At 40.4% G+C, this 22,066-nt stretch overlaps 1 protein-coding gene across 1 annotated transcript in view; it reads left to right on the forward strand.

Annotated features, from left to right (window-relative positions):
• Nucleotides 1-22,066, forward strand: part of LOC102050069 (protoheme IX farnesyltransferase, mitochondrial) — a 106,365-nt gene that overhangs the window by 12,085 nt on the left and 72,214 nt on the right. The window lies entirely within an intron of this gene.

Below are 22,066 nucleotides of genomic sequence, written 5' to 3' on the forward strand. Positions count from 1 at the left end.
CCTGAGCTCGGAGCCAAAGGAATATGTGTCTGAGAATTAAAGCAGGGTTGCTAGGCATAGTGTGTTTATTCAGAATGGAGCTGATGAGGTTTTAAACCTCCCAGTAATCATGTTTATCTTGATAATACCGACCATGGGTCACGGAAAATGATATGGGAAGGACTGTGTAATTGGAGTGTAAGAACAGCCAGCAGGGCTCCAGCTTTATGTGCCCAGTTCTTTGCTTGTGTTATTGTATGACCTTGTCGGATCTGCCTAAAGAATGGCTCAAGGCACCTTTCTAGATGTCCACAGTGGGACTCTGGTGGGGTTTGTGTGCCTCTGTTCAGGCTGGAATCAGGGTATCTCCTGCACATCTACAAAACATACTGATAATCTCCGTCATGTGGTAGCTGTTTCATGCTGGAGATGTTCCAGGTGCCTGGACTTGAGGCCTCATGGTGTGTGTGAACAGGCTTGGGGAGCTTGATGCTGATCTCCCAGTTCTCCTGCAATCTAGCTGTGAAGCAAAGTTGCTGTTAGGCTCTTCCTGCATCCCAGAGGAGAGCCTAACTATTGAACAGGTAACAAACACTTGTAGTGTTGAATGGAGTTACAATCATTGTAGCCGTGGTCACGTTCAGTTGTATATATGACCTGGAAAAAGAAGTGGCAGTAGCAGTGCCACCTTTGATAGCACTTCAAGGTTTCAGCAGTCACTTGTGGGATGGGGGAGGCTGAGTCTTGGGACCCCAGTAATGGAACAGGGCATGGAGGTTTCCTGTGATCTACATCCTGGTGTCACCTTGACTGAGTTGGGCTCTTTGATGTTTACACCATGTAACACCTCGGTTGTAGGCACCCGATGTGCTTTTTGAGGTTACACCCATAAGCACACGTCTTACTTGGGCTGAAGGAAGTACAGGTTTTACTGTTCATTTTCACAGACTGTAAAATTGGGGTAGGCAGCTAACTTTGTGTCTGTTTTCCTTGCAAAATATGAAGGATGCTGCATGAGTTTTAGTTGCTTGGAAATATTTAGGTAGCCAGCCTAACTTGAAAACACTTAGCTAGCCTTGAAAAATAATTTTAAGTCAGTCACGCTATTTTCTAAAGTATACAATTGGTTGTCATATATCTATTTTTCAAAAAAGTCTTGTAGAAAAGCTGTCATGACTAAGGTGAAGCTTTCTTGGGTTTGATACAATTGTAGAGGTACACTTTTTTCTCCCCTTTTTTCCTTTACTACAGTTGTTTTAATATTAAAAAATTCCTTTTGTGACTTATCAATCCTTTGAAACTTTTACTGTCCTGTTTACTTTCACCTTTGATGTGGATACTAGGGGACTAAGAGGAGAATTAATTATTACTTGTTTAGAGACTCCTGTGCAGCTTGACTTTCTTGGAATTTTGATAGATCTTCTGGAGATGATATTCACACACAAATAACTGGTTTTCTTTGTCTTCAGCTTCCATGTATTAATAGCTCAGTGTTGTATTTTATCTCAAAACTAGCCACTTCTTAAACTCTTAGAAGTCACTTTTTAAAATCTTGAGGTACTTTAGAGTATCAAAAATCCTATGGCATAATGTGGAGTTTGATACTTCTGAGGCTAGGATGGGGAAGGAAAGTTAGGAGTGCAGTGACTTTGTGCTTGGGCTCATAATTCACTGTTTACTCGCTGCTATCTCACCATAGGAACAGCTGTTAATATGCCTTTAAATAAAGAAGATTACTCCAGCCTCATGAAGTATAAAATTGTCTTTCACTATTTCAGCTGAAGGCTTTAAGTTCACACACTCGCTCATATTGAGCCAGTTGCCTGTGTAGACAGACCTTCAAGGCAACTACTTTTATTAAGGAATATAAAGAAACAGAGTTGGTAACAAAGCAAAAGATAAGAGCTGTGGTCTCTGACCTTGTTTATCAATGGATCCTTTTAGTCAACGAGTCTCTGGTGTTGCAGTTGGTGCTGTGTCTGAATTGGCTGGGAATTTAGTTTTCCAGAAATACTTTAAGCTTGGGTTTACGTCACGACCTTTGGGAAGGAGCACATTTGACTTGGAACTTCCTTTATTGCTACTTTGCTCTGTCCATTGCTCCCCATACGCATCCTCTCCTCTGGCAGCTCGTGACTCATGTTTCCCTTGTTGCTCCTTGCTGTCCCTTAAGGACCTTTTTATACAATAACTGTCTTTCCGTTTCCCATATTGCTATAAATCTGTACATCTTTAAGGGCAACTCATCTTTCCCACTCCTCGTTTCCCTGATAGATCTGTATTCACGATTTACAATCCTCAAATATGTCGTGGGAAGGTAAAGTGTTGATTGTGTAAGATTCTTCCCCATGATTTAGGACAGGATGTGAGGAGCCTGGTCCTGTGAAAATCTAATAGAGATTCTGTAATAGTCGTGGTATTATTGATACAAACGTCTAACTGTTCAAATTCTGTGGTTTGGGATTTTTTTTCCTTCTCTCAAACACTTCATTTTAGCAATCTGGTAGTAGCTGGGGCCAGTTTGCCCCCATTGAATTAAGCTGAATTAGCTATTTAGGTTGAATTAACTACTGGGGAGGGAGCCAGGACTATTCCAAGTAACATACAGAGACCAAGAAGTCATGTTTTGTTTCTTTATGAAGTTGGTCTAAAATAATCTTTTAATTATCACTTCTTCTCTTGATTTCAGATGGTTGTGTGTCACAGCAAAAAAAAAAATAATAAAAAAAATTTTGATGTAACTGCAAGAGCTATAAAGTTACAAACATTTCTCAGTGGAGGTTCTTGTCACTTTCACTGTCATTAACAAGAAGGTGATAATAAACAAATGTGAGTTGGCAACATTGTAGTTTTCCATTGTTTATAGAAGCACTGGATGTTTATCAACAAAAGGTGTATATTTAAAAACAAGCTTCACTTGTTTGTAAATCCATCAATTATAGCTGTACTTTCTGATAGAAGTAGAAACAATGTGCTTTTATGACAGACCTGTGAAACTGAATAACTTTTTAAGAAGCTGATACATTGTTGTTTGAAGATGGTGTTTGAAAATACCCTGGAAAATACAGACAAAAAGTACTTGAGCATGGGCTGGCGTTAGGGGGAAATGCGGTGCCCGTTCTACAGCAAGGTCATTCTAGAAACGTTAGTGTAGAAAATGCCAAGAGAAGTATCTTGGAATAATTTATGTTAGACAGTAGTTTGAGAGAAACGGAATCTCTCAGGCTGGTGGAAAATGTTATAAATTCTGGGGATCTGGATAAATATCGGAGGGTCCTTGGGTTTTCCTGTAGCCTGTGTTGGGTCTGTGGGCTATAAGGGAGTGAACTCCTGCTGGAAGGTGCCAAAGAAAAGATAGTGTTTTATTTCTGTTGTCCTCTACCAGCAGTTCTGCCTCTGCCTCACTCCTTCGTATCACAATACTTCAGAGTTATACTTCACACCTAATCTAGCATTTTAGTGGCGTGCTAAGCCAGTGGTCCCTGGTTCTCTTCCACATCACGCAACACTGCGTTATATCCTTTAGCCCTTCAGTATTGTACTACAACATGTCACCACTTTTCAGTCCCACCTGCTAAAACTGCTTTCCTCTTTTTTTATCTTTTTTCTTTCTTTTTCTTTCTTTTTTTTTTTTTCCCCTAATGGCGCTCTTTCTTTTTTCCATCATTGAAGTAACTTAAAGTTATTTTGGACAGGTGTTCTTTATTGGTGTTCCATCTTTTCAAAATACTCAGTATTTTACAGTAGGTTTTAATTAAAAAAAAATAAAATCACTTAATGCATTTACCAAGGAATAGACTGAGACACATTTTTACTGTAACATTACTAAGCTAGCTGAAACCACTGGAAAATCTCATTATAAGACATCACTCTTGTTAATAGTAGTTATGGTAAGGAAATGGAAATTTGTTCTGGGGTTTCATCTTGTAAACACTGTGTGTTAATCTTGAATAAAACAAATAATTAATCTTTGTGTATCACTTTTTTTATACCGTCCACTTTCCTGACTCTTTCACTGTTGTATATTGGTATGGGTACACAAGAAGGTATTTTACCTTAGTTATTTCTTACAAGTGACAAAAAGGGATAATTAAAACATTGGTTTTCTGCTTGGTGACGACCAGTTTTGTAACTGTTTTCCTATACTGTACTCGCACTGTCATAGAAATGGAGTAGAAGAAAATGATATTAAGTTAGTTGATACATCTTTTGCTTTTTTGTAGCTCTGGTTTTTGATGATTTTTGAAAGCTGACTCAAGTTTCAAGGAGTAGAGTCCTACATTTATATTATGGAGAAAACATGTCATTTTTGAGACTTCTAAGGTACTAGCCTCTGATTTATGGAGAAGGAGATAAAACATGAAGAGATGTTTACAACACAATACACGGCATTAAAATGTTAAAGGAATCACATGCACATTTTATATGTCAAGTACATTCTTCTGTAACTGCAGCACAGTTAAAGAGTGGGAGAGAGCTATAAAGATGAAAGCAGGATGTTTAAAATGGTTTGAATTTAGTAACAGAGAGGTAAAATGATGTGGTTGGATTTGACTGATGGTACCTTGCAAAGGAAGCAGACTGGGCTGAATATCTTAGCTGAAGTTAGAGAGCAGAAAATAAGAAATATAGTAGATATGTTAACCAGAATGAGAGAACAAATGTAAGCCCAGTTGACATCCCTGTCCCTTCAGGGTCTGATCTGATGGCTGGGTTTTGCTCTTAATGTCATCCTCTCTTGACAGTGATGATCCCTTAGAAGTGTAGCTGTAATGGGTGGAAAGGAGGGGTTTAGTGTTAAAATAATGGAGTGAAATTCCGGATCTGAGCTCAGTTGCCAGCCTGTGAACCCTGTGTATGATCTTTTGTATTAAGACAAGCTGTGATGGTCATTTGGATACTGCAGGGCACCAGGCTAAATAAAGTCAGAATAGAGCAGCCTCTCCTCCGATTCTGAATCCACTTACTACCTCTGCGCTGCCAGAAGGATAGCCGTAGTCTTCACCTTTTATGGTATTTTACTGTTCTGTAATGACTTGATTGACCAGTACTCACAAAACACCTTAAAAGTTGCTAAAAAATTAATAAGCCTGCTTAGATAAGCAAATATTGCCCCATCTTCTGGAGAAAGGTTAAGTGGAGCTTACAAATACAGTCACATTTTGTAATCTTCATCGTGCTGCCATTGCCTGTACATGAAGCTGTGGCTCGCTGTACTGATGGTCCGAGGTCAGCGTTTTTACAGTGTTTTTTTTGCAAATATGGGTTAATTAGCAATACTTGGATCCCAGGGAATAAAATGGGTGTGTTGATTCAGTTCAGATACACAGTTCATGCCACAATGGCCAAGCAACAACGTCATCAGTTGGAGTGATGCAAATGTGCTTGTATTTCTGCGCGCAGTTATAAGGAGTCGGTGTTTGTTGTGTTGTGTTTTTTGTAGTTTTCTGAATTACTTATGTTTAAGGTCATGTAACAGGATGAAAGGAATAGGAAGAAGTAAGTTTGTGGGTTTTTTTTTAATTTCTAAGTAAATGTTATGAAAGAATGTGTGTTGATGATTTTCAGAAGTCCAACACCTTGTTCCTCTCTCAAGATATATTGGCTGTAACTGTTTAAGCTTCCTGGGCCATTAAAAATTGTAATTCATTTTTTCAAGGAGGGAGGGGGGAAAACCCCATGAGGAATTAATTATTGTGAACACCTGTGTTGTTGGGAGGAGGAGGGTAACTGGGAGATGTGCCACCAGCTTCCATGGCGGAGCAGACTCAGAGTTGTTTCAGAGTTGTCAAGCAGTGACAGTAATGAGATGCAGCATAAAAAAAAAGAAAGGTATTAACCCTGCTTTCCCCTGTTGCCCCCTGCCCCACCAAACAACTTTCGTGAGTGAGAAGGGACCTGAGAGGTTTGTATGTGGCTGGGTCCCACTGATCTTGTGAACACAGAGGTTTTTTTCACTTGTATCTTCTTTTGTTTCTGCAAGTTTTACAAATGTTCTGGTTTAACATTGATCAGAGGCCCTGCAGTGCTACTTGTTTCTCAGTTTCCCCACTGAGAGATGTTTAATGCAGGGGTTTTGATCATAGAAGTAAAAGTGGTTCACATTGGACTATTACACCCACGTAAACTGTTTACATTGCTTTCTGTGTCTGTGAAAAAATAAAGTGATGTGACAGTAGTGGTTGTGTTCCTTTCAGAGAGTGCTGCTGTAGCTTCTGAGCAAATATATAGACTCATAGGATCGTTTGGGTTGGAAGGGACCTTTAAAGACCATCTAGTCCAACCCCCTGCCATGAGCAGGGGCATCTTCCACTAGACTAGGTTGCTCCGTGCCCTGTCCAACCAGTCCTTGAATATTTGCAGGGACTGGGGCATCCACCACTCCCCAGGCAACCTGTGCCAGTGCTTCACCACCCTCATTGTAAAGAATTTGTTCCTAATATCTAATCTAAATCTACCTTCTTCTAGTTTAAAACAGTTACCCCTTGTTCTATCACAACAGGCCCTGATAAAAAGTCTTATAAGCCCACTATGTATTGAAAGGCTGCTATAAGGTCTCGCTGGAGCCTTCTGTTCTCCAGAACGACCCCAACTCACAGCCTGCCCTGACAGGAGAGGTGTCCCATCCCTCTGATCATTTCTGTGGCCTCCTTTGGACCTGCCCCAGTGGGTCCATGTCTGTCCTGTGCTGAGGACCCCAGAGCTGGAGGCAGTACCACAGGTGGGGTCTCACCAGAGCAGAGGAGATGGGTAGAATCTCCTCCCTTGACCTGCTGGCCACGAAAAAAACCTGTTATAAGGAATCTGTTATAAGGATTGAATCAATAGGGGGAAAAAAAAAGCCCAAGGGTTAAACTAATGCACAGAAAGTGGTGGTTAATGATAAATGCTTGGATTATTGAAGAAGTGGAAAAGAAAACTAACAGGAGTTTGGCAGTCTCTCAGACCCCTTTCTTTTTATTTCCCAGTGAAGGAATTCAACAACAAAAGAGAGAACAGCAACAGTTCTTTTTATATTCCCCCAAATCCAATGTTGGTTTGATGTTATCTCACCATGCTTAAACTCTTCCTACCAAATAGGTGTTTTATTGAATAGCTGAAGGGATGTAGAGGGAATTTTTATTCTGATGCTAATGTTAATATGCTTTCATTCAGACACAAGTTGGAGGAGATGACCTGTCAGATCACCAGCCCATTGCCACTTGATGCCAGAGGTTTTTCTCCTCTAAGTTCTGTCTTGTCCACTTTTGAAAGCACTGAAATTTTATATTTTTTTGCTTCTTCCCCTAGCAGATGACTGCACTGCCATGTTTGAATGAAAGAACTTGATTTAAATGCCAACAAGATTCGCTCCCTACAGCGTATTTGAAAAATCAGATAGTTGAGTGATTACTTTAAAGTGATTCAGAAAGAGCCTAAAATGACTTTCCAAGTTCTTGGGTTTCCAAATCAAAATATTTCATGCCTAGCTAATAGCACCTTTCCCTTCCTGCGTGCATCCTGAATGAGCCCACTGGCAGGCACTTACTCTTTTCGGCTGGAAATGGAGAGTGAGTCAATCAGCCTGCACTCCTGCTTGTTCATTTGAGATTAACACCTGATGCATCTCTGTCTCTCTCTGAAGTCCCCTTTGTTTTGACTGAGCAGATTGCCTGAAGCAGGCGGCCTTGCCTTTCATCTGCCTCCCCTCACCCCCCCCACCCTGGCGATCAAAAGATTGTCAGGAGTGGTTATTAAAACCTGGTGTTTGACTCTGGAGTACAGGACTGTCAGCATTGGAGGCAGCCTGTGGTGTAATTTACAGTATATAATAAATATAAGAGAAGCGCAACACTGGAAGTCTATCTTGTGCTCTAAAGTGTGCTGATATATCCTGCTTTGATATTTTAACTGCTAGGCAACCTTCATTAGTGGTCATTGAAGATCGTAACTTATGGCTCTGTCAGATGATTCATAATTGCAACAGTTAGATCAAGTTAGTGTGTAGGAATCCTTGATATCGAGTAGGAATGGGTCAGTTTGTGAAGATGTATTTCTTGAGTGGTGAAAATGACGAGCAGTAATGAGAACCAACCTCTGAAGGACCGATAAATTTTAAACGCAGAGATGGTCTTTGCAAAGCATAAATTATTTGACCTACAACTGAAACTTGATAAAGGATCTTGGAAAATATTATGAATTAATGCACATCATTGTTGGAAGAAATTCTCTTTCCTCATATGCGTATTGTGTGAATATGGTACATGAAGGGGCTTCAAAAGAAAGTGGATAGCATCCCAGAGCCCTAGAGGGAGGGGCACTTGGGCCCCAGTCACCAAAGTGTGGTGTTCAACGAAGACAATGACAATAAATAAAACAGCACCCTTTTTTGCTACTTTGCCTCCCTCTGTGACATTCATTATTAGCATAAAGCATCAGATGTTAGAGGAGTTAAAGTCAAAATGGTTTGATTTGATTCCTTCTCTCATGTTACATTTCATATATATTAAAATTCAATGGAAAAACAGAAAGACTGAATAAAAAGCTATATTTAATGTTGTGCCCCTTCTTTATGGATCATTATGCTTCCTGATTTCATAAAGACTTTTTTTTTTTTTCTTTTTTTGGTAGATGCACAAAATAAGCATGTCTCCTTGTTTGTTATTTAGTTACCAGCACAGTCAGTGTAAGTATTGGGTGCACGCTTTCTCTCCCTGGTTGTATTTGTTGATGAGCAGCTTATGCCCTAAATGACCACCAGAAAGTGGTAGGGTGGGAGAGGGGATTTTCTGGAACAGATGTGACTGCGGGGACTGCAGCTCCACCGCCGCCAGGACAGCGCGAGGGAAGCAGCCCTGCTGTCCTGCGCTTGCTTTCTTCCTCGGCTGAAACTGTCTTTTCATCCACGTAGGCTTTGGCGATAGGTACGGTCTGAGAGTCAATGCAGAGAAAATTCCTGTTGTTATTGTGAAGTATCATTCTGATGGACAGGAGCTTTTGGGTGGTCGCTGCAGAAACCTCTTAACTTCTATGCGTGCATGAATCCTCAAGACGATGCGTTTTGATGCTACAGGAAGTTTTGTGTTATTAGCACTGCACTGAAAGGTTCTCTGGAAGTACTGGGGCAAGTGTGGTATGAGGAAAAGAAAGAAATAATTTACCAAATGATTAATAGTCAGGAATACTTTGGTGGTGTGGGGTTCCCTTTAGATCCAATGCCAGATTTCCCCTGGAAAGCCTGATCACAGGCAGAACAAAGGAATTTCAAAGGACTGAAATGATGGAATGTGGAGAGAGCACTAGACAAAAGGGAAAACCTAGTACTTAATAAGATTTATCTGGCCTTTTGATCCATAGGGTATTGCCTTTCTAAGCTTAGAAAAGGAAAAGTGAAAATAACTAGTCAATATTTTTTTGGTGTCAGTCTTTAAATACATGTTTTGACACTTCCTAAACTGGGATTTTCTTTAACAATGCAACTATTAAATTCTAACCTTATTAGATAATTAGTGATCTGTCATTTTCTTTTTGAAATTTAAATGGTGTTATGTTCATCCTGTTTATTGCTTTGAGTTGGACTCCTGGCAGTTTCAAAAACAGCAATCCAGTACCTTGTATACTGCGCAGTACGAAAAATAACGAGTATGCGGTGAAGTATGACTCACAAGGGTTAAGGAAAATTATTTCCTGGTTCCCTGACACAGCCTACCAATACCATCTCTTTAGGGAATAGCTCATTGAAACACAAACCCAGAGCATTCTAACAGTCCCTTTCCTTTTGAATTATTTTAGGGTTTTCTCTTCAAATTTCCATTGTTAAAAAAACCCTAACCCTACATGAATGCCATGAGTTCACATTCTACTTTGTCTTCATAATGTTGGATGGGATTTATGTGCAGTAAAATGGAGTAAAATCCCTCTTTCCTTAATTTTGCATGACTGTCGTTGCTGTTAATACAAAGTTTTTCTCTGCTTCCTCTTTGTTCCATGCTGCGATTATCAACAACTGTGGCCGTGAAGAGTGGACCCAGCTAGCAGAGCACTGCTTGGGCTTTGCAACTAGGCTTGGCAAAGGCAAACAGGACTTGAACAAGGACTTGTAACGTTTGTATGGGCTGCAATACCTTAATTTACCTTACATGGCTTTTGACTTATTTTTCCCAAAGCTGCAACATTTTACACTAAAGCTTACTGCTGACCTGATCTGCCAGAACCCAGTAGCAGGTGTTGGGCAGGCAGGTGTCCCAAGGGAATTGTCTCTTTTCTCTGTTGTAGTTGGAGTAGGAAGAAGGAAGAAGAGATACCTCTAGGTTATAAGGAAGGGGATGAGGAGGGTCTTGGCACACCTTTTCCTGAGGGAAGGAGCAATTGCTGTTTCCCACTGAAAGGGGAAAATATTGTTCTCATGCAGTTGCTAGGACTGCTGCAACTGTGAGGTTGAAGAGATGCACTATTTTGTTAACAGCGAAACTTTTTTTTCCTAGGACTTTTCACGTGAGGAAGCTCAGAGTAGCTATTTCAGATTTCTATAGGGGTCTGATGTAAACAGATGCATATGTAGTGCGTATTTGGGTGAATGTCTCTATAGCTCATGCAGTAACTAATACTGGGAAGTCTGATGACAGTGTACTACGAAGTGCTTAATTATTTCAGGTCTTTCCTTGGTCACATTGATCCTTTTTTGTTATTTTTGTGTAGAATTTAACTGTCCTGGTAGTTTGGCACAGATGTCGCAGTGACATAATTCTTTTGATTTTTCCTTCAAACTCCATCAGTAGTTGTGGGAAAAGCACTTTTAGGATTGTCAGGGTAGCAGGTCACTGAGAGCATGATAAAGTGCTCTCTGATGAAGTGATGCACCAATAGGTGGGTTTGGTTCCCTTTTTAAAAACTCCCCATCATATGTAACAGCAGTCAGCTGCTCTTGTGTCAGCGTTATGGCATTTAAACATTAAATTTTTGAAGGCACCATAACAGGTCTTTGAAGTAGAGTCTGCAGATCACAGCAGATAGAAGTTACAGGGGATCCTTCTCTTCATGTCTATGGTGGTAGCTCAGAATTTTATTATTTAATGTCTGTATTGCAATAGTGTCTTGAGAGCCCAGTGATTTTCCAGAGTAAGAAGGTAATGATGTGTGTCCTGCCGAGTTTGCAATCTGGGAAGTTACAGAGTGTGAAAGTATGTGGGTCTGCCTTTAAAAACCAAAGCACTTCTCTGAGTTACATACTTAGGTTTTTAAAAGGAGGATTGAAAAGCGAGTTGATTAGTCTGTAGAAATCAAAGGAGGTAGTTATTGTCATGAGAGATGTAGTCTTGAATGGAAACAAGCTGCGTTAAGCATGTAAAAACTCAAGGACCATCCATCTTTTTTCTGGATATAACTTAAAACCTTGGAAGTGCTGGAGGAAATAGTAAGACTTGTCAAAGCCTGTGTTTGTTGGTAAGGCTACTTACTAGTGTCAGCCTCGAGTTTACTAAAGGTCAACACATGACACATCCTAGAAGAAACAATTGAGTCACTGAGAGTTGATTGATGCTGATTAAAATCCTTACAAGTAAATGCTTCTTAATTTTTTGCTATATTTCTGCTCATGGATTGGGTTGGATGTTGCTCTAGGCACTGGCAAGGTATGTTGCTTGATTCTTGGAAGTGTGCCTACGCTATGCAAGAGGTTTCCAGTACGTGATCTGCCTAATTTATGGTAGGATGAACACATGTGGCATGTGCAATATCCATGTTGCCAATCCATGGGGCATTTATCAGTTGTCCTAAAAAGATCTTTTCTACCCAGAGTTGATGACGGTTGGATTTTTTGTTTTAAAATTTGTCATACTTAGGTAAATAGGCATCTGATACATTCCTTGGGAAGGTGTAAAATATATATATGTATTGCTCCGCAATTCCTTGGATTCTGGTGGGAAATGGCTGTCCAAATTGCACCAAAACTCAGCAGTATCCCCAGTGGGATTATAACACTGGTATGAATAGAAAGCTGTAGTAAATTCTTCTAAAAAAAATTTATTTGTAGTGTCAAATAGCCATTTACCACTAAGTGACTTTTTAAGAGGATTCTAAGCATAAGCTGTTTAATGAACGAGTAAACCACAGCTCTGGGCAGTAATCCATTTCTTCTGGGTTTTATGAGATCTGTATGGAAACTGAAGGAAGAGGTTAGTTTTCAATACCAAAATCATTAGGTGCATCATCCAGATGAAAAAGCACAAGGCATGTTGGAAGTATCTTTAAACTAGGACAAGAAATAAAACGGGACACGTGGATGGAAATGTAAGGGTTGTAGCAGCTTAATAACATAAGCTTTGACTTTAAACCAAATGTGTTTGCAAATCTATGAGGTTTGGTATTCTCAGGTCACTAAAAGGCTAACTCTGTCTGGATCTGTATAGATTATGTAAATTTTTTAAGTAAACCAGACTTCTAGAAGATGAAAATCTGTCCTTATAATCCTCCTTTTAAGACTTCTTTCTTATTACAGTCAAGATTTATGTTGATGCTTCTAACAGAGATGTGACAATCCGTTTTAACTTCGGAGAGTATCGTAAAGGTGATGGCATTTGAAAGCAGGCTGAATAGTTCAGCTTCAAACTCATTTTTATGTTCTGAAATTAGATACTTTTAAAAATAATAATCTTTTACAAGATGCATTAGGACTTAGAATGCCGTGTATTTATTTAAGGGCAATAAAAGCAAAATATTATCTTTGAAGGGCATCCTTTATAAAAATGTTTATCTGAAATGGCCCGAGACAGCAAAGGAACTGAATTGGAAATAGAAAACAAAGTTGCAGTGAAGCGCAGAACTCTGCTGCATTTAACTTGCTGCTTGTCCTGGTTACAGCTCGATGCAGAAGCCTTTCCACCGTCGTTTTCAGCAGCTTCCTGACAGCGGGAGCGTGCGGGGCAGAGACAGCCCCTGGTTCATCCAGGCGCCCTCTGCTCAGTTAAGTTTTTCTCGCTCCAAGGAAAGTTCCCATCAACTTGTGGATTAGTAGCCAGGCAGTGTCTGGAGGGGACGAACACAGAATGTCACCTGGCAAAGTTTCAGCCGTAGCAGGGAAATGTTAAACTACAATCTGTGTGTTGGTTCCCATTCTTCATCCTTGATTAAAGCCTTCAGAGTGAGGACCACTCCTGGTGGAAATCATTCATGCCTCCCGTGTAAAATGACGGTTGACTTTAACTCCCTCCTGATCTAGATGTTTCTACAGTTTCTTTTGAAGTGGGGCCAAGAGGTGATGCAGAGACTTATGAGCAGGACAGGTTTTGTAGGGAGAGTTGAAGTATTTTATTAGAAGTACCGCTAGAGTCGGAGAAAACGGATAACCTATAAAGTACAAACTTTCTTCAAGTCATCATGCAGATGTGGTTCCATAGCTCTAGTCATACCTAGAGACTAGTCATCTTGGACTCTTAAGAGCTGTTTTTATGCCAGGATTCTGTAAGAATAAATCAGTGGTATTAATACAATGCCATAATTATTTTCCGAATAACATGAAGTAGGTGACAGTGAGGTGGAGTGTGATGACGGTCTGTAAAAGTGCAACTGGCAGGGACATGATGTTTAGGAAATGGTTATTTACTGTCTCTTGAAAACAAGAGTGAGAACTTTTAACAAAAGGCAAGTTAAAAAATGAGCAAATGGAGTCTGTTCTTCACGCAGTGTGCAGTTACAGTGTGACTGCTTGCTACAAGAGGTTTGGATAATAAGGGGCTTGGTGATGGTGCTCATGTCACCTTTTACGTCTTTGGGATTTGCTTTGTTGTTTATTTTCCACTTTCATTTTAGTTACTAACAAACTGAGTGACATTGACACATACAACTGAACGTGAGATTTAAAAACAACAATCAAAAAACCCAGCAAGCCTGCTTCAACAAACTGCTACTGAACATTAAAGGAGCTGCACAGCAGATTGCTTTTCTATCGAAAAATCTACCCTTCGGTTTCACTTGAGCCCCAAAAGCTGCTTTGCTTCTGTTGCTGCTAACCTTTTGTGCTTGGAGAGCTGTAACCTTTCTTTTTAAGTCTGGATTTCACTGCAAGTGCTTGAATGGTTTTTTTGCTCTTCTTCTGCAGGTTGTGCAACCTCTGTGGCGTTGTTTTTTTTTTTGTTGAGTACAAAGGTAGGAAAGGCTGATTTTAAATATTTGTTCCAAAGAGAGAAATAAAAGAAACAGCCAAGTGCTTAACTGCTTTGGAATGAAACATATTTATCACAAGTGGCTCTTTGCATTGCTGGAGGACGTGAAGAAGTAGTGCTTGGGGGATGCTCTTGGAAGATCTGCCTTTTCCAGTGTGATCTGGAGCAGAACTATGAGTAGGAATGGTTGGTTACGTCTGAAAGTAGGCTTTCTCCCTGTTTTCTGTTTAATTCTGTTACTGATGAGAGTATCGGATTTAAATCGTGCTTTGGGCAGTCATGGTAGAAGTTTCTCCCTTGCTGCCTTCCCACTCTTTCCAAGAAGGTCTCTCCATAGGGGCCAAAATTGCAGAATATTTCCTTAAGCCACCCTCTCCACAGACCAGTGTCTGTTCTGGTGCTGCTTTGGCGATGATACATGTTTCCATGTGTAATTGTGGCTACCCGTAGCTTCCAAAGACACCCCTCAAATAAGTTATCCCATGACCTAGTCGCTGTGTACTGTTGCTGGCTTCAGATTTGCAGCCCCAATGCAGAAGACGTTTTCTTCTGTGTCTCCAGAGCTGCTTCATCGGGTGTGTTTTTTTAAAATGCCTGTGAGTTATGTGCGAGTGTACTTCTGTAGGCGACAGTGGTTGTATTTCAGAAAGTGGCATTGATTGTGATAATGTAGCATACAGCTCCTCTTTGTGAAATTCAAGTCTTTTTAACACCACCACCTTCAAAGACAATAAAAATTCCAGTCTGCATTTATCTATTCCCATGTGAGGAGTTACTGCAGTGTATATTGTATCATTCCATGTGAAATTCTTCTGCTTAATAGTCTCATTTATACACAGTTGTCTGAGGTCAGTTTTCCGTTTTGCAGTTGTCAAACAGCTGTCAAATTAAGAGACCAGATCCCAAAGTTCATTTACATTTTATGCCATTCTTTGGGTGCCTGTTTCATATCTTAATATAACTAATGATTTATCTACATAACTTAGTCTTCTTTCTGCACTTGTTTTTCACAGATGTTCACATCCTCTCGCTTTTCAAGAGCAAGTCTTAAAATAAAACTTCTACCTTTTTTTTTTTGTTGTTGTTGAGGCTTTTCATTAGACAGCCAAAGGAAGATAGTATTGTATTTTCAGTTCAGGCAGTATAAATGAAAATGCCTCATCAACTGTAATTTGAATTTTGAATTGGAGAACAATAGTAAAAAAGTTTTGCAATGTGTTGCTAGAAATTACAAAAGAGAAAATCTCATTTTCATTCATTTATCATTGGTTTTGGTTAATAATCAGCCTAGCTATTGATTTCCCCCTTTAACTTTTGATTTCTTGTTCTTCAATAGGAAAAAAAAAACTATAAAGGGCTTTGTTCACAAATCATCTTTGTAGTAAAATGTATTCGTTTTTCATCCTCAGGAATATCAAAGGCTATCATGTGAGCGAGAACACAGAGACTAAATTGAATGCTATTTGTGGTTTTGTAGTATGATAATTCTTACGTCGCTGAGTTCCAAACGTAAATTTATATGGTGAAGATTTAGGGATTGGCTTTTTATTTTTTTCCCAATGGTGTAATGATCAAAGGAATATCTCTATACATGCCATTGATGTCTTACTACAAAGTACTTAAATAGCCTGAGGTAGCCATCTACTTTATATAAATTCCTTAAAGACAGGTAGGGACCCTTGGTTGTTAAATGTATACTTTTGAGTTGGGTGTATTTTCAAGGGAGGAAGGCAAGAGAGATACTATTACAGGCCTCAGCAGTCCTCTGTAGCGCTGAGCTGTAAAAGGCTCTTTAAAAAGTAGCCTTAAATTATGGTCACTGGGGAAGTTTGTCTAGGGTATGCTGCGCCAGAAAACGTTTCTGTGCCATTTCAACGTCATTAACTAACTGGTTCAAGAAGTGTAACTTAATTAACCCTTTCCAGGTTTGGGAGGAGGGGGAATTCTGGGTTTTCTGTACATATTTGTAGCCTCTTTACGTTCTGGGAAGAGGCAGTTTAAAGACTATCAATACTCCTTTTTACCAGTTGCTTAAAGACCCTATGCTTTCCTAAGTAAAGGGAAATAATATCCTTGCTATTTGCTGCATTTCATAGGCATTTCATAGGCAATTATTAGTCTTTTCGGTTGATGGGATCCGCATTGGGATTGTAATAAAACACAAGTCAATGTGAAATTGGATGCAGACTAGGAGAGCAGATAAAACCAAGTGAAAATTAATGACAGATGTAAAAGTTATTGGTAATAACGTAGTCATCTTTTTACAATCTTTTTCCAAACTATATTTTTATTTCAGCAGATGTCACTTGAAATCTTCAGAGTAAATCATCTCTTTGATTTTGATTATCATCTTGAATACTGAAAGTAGCTTAATTGTAATGGGTTCTGACTTATTTATGAATACATTTTTACATTTGAGGGCTGGCACACAGATCCCAGGCTGCTGAGTTGTTCAAAATGGTTGGATGTAGAGTGCTCCAGTCGATGCCTTTAAGTCTATTTTTATGGCTTGAGATGTCACTGGAATTAACTCCAGGGTCTGCAGAGCATCCCTGAAGCTGAGGCTCTGTTGTTGCAGGTGGGACATGGGGGAGCGGTGGGGCTGGTTTGCTCAACATCCCCTAAGAAAAATGTGGTAAAGCACCAGCTTTCAGTGCTTGTTCAGCGCTGAGCATAAACAGCACTTCTACAAGCAAATGCAAAAAGCTTTCCCCACTCATTTGAAATTGTAAGCAAGCTTTACTTTCTTTGTTTCTCACACAAGAAAGACCATCCCAGGTCAGCCCAAAGGGCTCTTCAGCAGGATTCGTTGATGCCCTTCCTGCCTCAGACCCATCGGGTTGTGGGACCTCCTCATTCATCTCTTCCTGGCCCTATTGGCTATCAGCAGCACTGGGAGAAGGATGCCTGATGTGGGAAGTCCCAGGAGCTGAGACCTTCTTCTTGTTGTCCATGGAGCGTGACTGGGCAGCAGCCAGCAGCTCCCTGGGTGCTTGCAGCGATGGTGGGCACTCCTGGAGAAGGCTGGTTAGTGCCTCCAGCGCTTCTCCACTGTGGCACTGCTGAGTTTCCCTCTTGTTATCCCTTGAGCTCTCCCCTCCACACTGGTTTGGAGTGGAGATGGAAAAGATTATTTTGTTTCAGTAGGTGAAAATGAATAGCAAAGGTATATGGTAGAAGATACTTAAGGTTTACATGAGCTCAGGCATGAGGGCGTATGTCTGCAGAGGAGTCTCCAGCAAGTTTTGTGTCAGGGACTCCTTGAAAACGTGATGGTGTCTTTCTATCTGTGAAAAAACTCCTCCATGAATTTGTCCAGTTTCCCTTTTTAGCATGGGGAGAGGCAATGACCGCTCATCTCCCTGTTGGTTTTCCATGCTATTTATGGTTTTATAGACATCTTTCATATTCTGCCTTGCTTGCCCTTTTCCAGGCTGAAGAAACCTACTCCGTCTTGGTTCTCCCATATGGAAGCTGTTCTGTACCTGTGGTTGCTTTTGTCTTGTCTTTGGTAGGTTTGAGAGCTTCTCTTTGAGAAAGGGGTGCCCAAACTTCACCCCCTGAGGGCAGAGACAGGGATACAGAAGGGATTTATACAGCGGCCATGTGTGCGCAGGGCAGCATCCCTCCCCCAACAGGCACATGTGTGTGTACACACAGGCACAGACTTTGTTAGGGAGTAGAACTGAGAACAGCAAATTAGATTAATCAAGTCCTTAACGTAATTAAAATTAAATGAGACCTCTTGGGACAGTAATCAACCACAGCAATCAACTGTCTCTGGTACGGTGCCTCTAGCTTTTCTTTTTAAAATAATTTCTGAATAGTGACCGACGTTTTCATAGACCTATCTATTCCTACTTCATGGTGCCCTTTCTAAGGGAAAGTAGCTCAGAACTGATTGGGGTTTTTTTCCATGAGTAACATGAAATTTACATGTATCCATACATACTGGCCTCTGCCTCTCATTTGACAGTACTTCTGCAATTCATCACTCTCAGCTTCAACCCTTAAAGGTCTGAACAGCTTGCTAGGAAAGCCAAGTGCTCTGTCCACCTGAGCACGTTCTGTTCTTGGCTGAAAGAAGATCTTGAGATCTTACTGTTGTGAAGTACGTTAACCATCTTTCCGAGGTAGAATTACCCTGTTTTGAAGTGTTGAGCTGTTGTTACAAAGGGAGGGTCACTGCAACCACCACTGTCTCCTGTTCATGCTAAGAAAAAGAAGTCACATCTTTTGAAAGGGATGCCATAGACCTGTCATCCAGGACAGGATTGCTGACAGTGCCCGTCAGCCTGATGCAGGTGCTTGTGGTCCGTTGGGACCTTTCAGTCCATGACAGAAAGCTGATCTCAGGAAGACCCCTGTGCTTTAGCCGTTCCTGTTGGTTTGCTCATGCGAGTCCCAGCTAAACAGGCTGGGAACCCCATTTGGAGGGCCCTGAATTTCTTCTGCATCGCAGAGACATTTAGGAACATTGTTCAAACCTGTAGTTTTTGGGTTAGGAACTGTGTATTTTAAAGTTAGGTGTGTTACAAACTTAGGTACCCTACCTTCTCAGTGTGGGGATGTCAGTAAGGGGTCTGATGTGCAGCTTGTGCTGAGCTTAAGCAGAGCGGAGCTGCAAGCCCCGGCTGCTGCAGAAGACACAGATCACTTTGAGCAGCGTTACCCTAATGAGGGTGCTCCATGCTTTTGCTACTGAAGTGTTGGGTTTGACACATGGGAATACTGGTTTTTCTTTTTTTTTTTTTTTTTTAAACCACTGTCATGAAGTCAGAAGACGTTCAACTGCAATCTGGACAGAGAGAGGCTCTGAAGACTACAGCGTGGCAATTTCAAGGTTAACCCATCATCTAAGGGATCCAAAATTTGCTCCGTGTGTCTTGCTAGAAGGATGGCTTCTGCTGCTGAAATCAGACTTTCTCTCAAGTTGCTGCAGTCTTTTTCTTTGTCATTAGTGCCCATTCTGGGATGTTTTTTTAATTTGGTAGAGGAAATGCATTTATGCTTTAGCTGCCTTCCAGACTGCCACTGCGCTCTCCCTGTCTTTCTCGCCAGCATGCCGACTTTTCTCATTAGGCTCAAAAGAGAAAGTGCCTCCTCCCCTGCCCCAGCCCAGTTGAGCAGCTGCATCTGTTTCAGATCTGGAGGATCACTGGACTGCTCAGAAACTTGTCCCTTCCCCCCCCCCCCCCCCCCCCAACTATATCACTTGCTATAATAAAATGGGGGTGGGGGTGGGGGTGTCTGCTACTCTGTAGTAACTTAAAGGCAAAGAGAATTTTAGAAATGTTATAGCTACCTGTCTTCTGTACTGCTGTTCCCCCAACACATTGTTTATTGTGTTCATGTTCGCAATATCCTTTTCTCTATTTGTCCAAAATGGGCCCAAAACTGAAGCTAAAGCAGCGTCAGGCTAGTGTGTGAACCAACAGACCAACCATTTTCTAGGCAGAAAAAAAGAATATACATTAGTGACCAGCTGTCAGAGCAAAAATAGTTAATGCGTCAAAAAAGTTTATGCATGTTAGATAGACTGGCTTTATTTGTTCTGGTTAATTACTGAAATAAAGCTGTTAGAAGGGCAGGAAGATTTTTCTCTCAGGATTTGAATGGTTTGGCCCTGGAAAACCTGGAAATGCATAGTACAAACTGGATGCTGATAAATTATTTTTGCACAGATCATAAAATTAATAGTACAATTTCTATAAAAAGGCATAAATTAGAGTATTTAAATGTTATTTTTATGGTATATTTAGGTGGAATTATTTTAATGTAAATGGTTTATTTCAAGGAAACTGTGAAATTGATAAATAAATCTACTCTGTTCCAGTGCTAAACATGTGAAATGTAATCTTCTTGAGTTTTACATCCGCAGGCCAGTGTCCTTGTGTTTGCAGTAGGATGTAGGTGCTACTAATGTGTGTAACAGGTGCATGTAATTTAACTGTAGAACTAGTCAAAATACCTTTAATCAGTTAATGTTAAGTCAAACCATATGGGTCCACAGCTACTTTTCTCCTGCTATCCAATCGGCCACGCATGGTGCTTTTGTGGATCAGCGTCCTGTAGGACCCAGCAGTGGGATGTAGAAAAGACCTGGTTGCTGAAATTGTAATCTTTCCGCTCCAAAGTAACAGCTGCAGGTAGTGTAAGTGCACGATGGTCCGTTTCAACTTTTCTCCATTTATATATAGGTCAGTTTGGGAGATTGCAGGGTTACGTGTGACGCCCCGAGGAGCACAGACATGGAATTGTGTGTTTATGGGATCGAAGAGCCATTAAAGATGCGTCAGCCTGTGTTAGAAACGTAACGGAGGCTTGAATGCGGAGAGAATAGGGTGTTCGTCTGGTCAATAGCTTTCAGCACTGACTTCTGTGATATTTTAAAACAGATGCAGTGAAAACAAAGCATAAATATCGTGGAGAGATGGAAATGTTCACTGTACCGGGCTGATAAAAAAATATTTGGAAATGCCTAACAACCAGAGAACAACTTCACTGCTATCCAAGGCATGAAAATGTTTTTATGCATATAAATGCAAGTTCCTTTCTTGTTCTGGAATATTAGTTTTACCGAAGACTACTTGAACTAGGACAGAAACGGATTTGCTGGTGGACTGGAGTAGCGTGAGCATCCAACAACACTGGTACCATCTACTGAGTAGTAAGTGTTTTCAGTTTGTCGTCTTGTAATGTGTGGATTTCTGCTTTAAATTGTTGGCAAGTATTTCATTTTTCAGACACTGTATTCTGCATATATACACCCTGTTAGCTGACGCTGCTGGAGGACAGTTATTTCATGGGGTTCTCTTTCTGGGTGGTCCTCCCAAGGCCGTAATCAACGTACACACGGTGTATCTTGTCAGCGCAGGGCTCAGCGCCACAGATTTATCTTGTCAGATAGCACCGGCCAGAGTGTGCTGGCTAAGGATCTGTTCAAGGATCTTGTCTACAATTAATAAAACTAACTTTTGAAGCTATCTTTTTCTTTCATTGTATTAAAACAATTCAGAATGTCAAGTATTCCCTTTGAAGTTGAATTTCAAGTTCGTCGACTCTGCTATGGCCTACATTTCTGCAGATCACAGCTTCAACAATCAGATGATAAATTTATTCTGAGACATTTGTAGGATTTGATTTCTTGAAAGCTAGCCTTAATTAACATTTAGCTTCATCTTAAGATTTGGCTTCATCTTTAGAGTCTTTTCAGCAATTGATTGCAAGCAAATGCACACAAAGTTCCTTTGACAGATATTGAAAATAGCCATGGTAAGCATACCATTAAATACCAGAATACTGTCAAAATTATTTTCAAGGCAGATTTTGTACATTTTTTTTTAACCTTGTACTTAAAGTAAATATCTCCAAGTCATTAATTTAATGACTTACTCTTTCTTCTGCTAATACAGTATAAAAAACAAATGCTGACTACTGATATTAAACTATTTTTAAGAGAACTAACTTGGGAAGCTAGAAAAAATACACTAACACACACTTAGGAGCTAGGCAGAGTCTTAAGATACCCATAACCACAGAATATTTTTGATGAAAAAAATTACAGGAAAATAGTTTTTGTTGTTGCTTGTGATAGTAAAGAGGGGGAAAAAACAAACCAAAAAAACCCCAACAAAACCCCCCACCAGAGAACAAGGCAGAGCTGTACTAGTAGGGGGTATGTGTAAGTGTATTGGCATCTCTTTTATGCCACTGGTGAAAAGATTTCATCTTTATTCTCTGCCCTCAGAGAAGACTTCAGATCTAATGTTCTGGGTAGCAGAAGACATCCGCTCTACTTTCAGCTTTTAAAATACACGTCAGCACTTAAGTTGGGTAGACAGCAGCACTAATCATATTAAGCACAGTCTCCAAACTCCCAGCGAATGCATAATTAATACATTGTTTTAGAGGTGCGGGGACAGGGGCGAAGGGCAGGGGCTGCGTGC

This window comes from Falco cherrug, chromosome 1 (genome assembly GCF_023634085.1).
Source record: "Falco cherrug isolate bFalChe1 chromosome 1, bFalChe1.pri, whole genome shotgun sequence".
Taxonomy (NCBI): Eukaryota; Metazoa; Chordata; class Aves; order Falconiformes; family Falconidae; genus Falco; species Falco cherrug.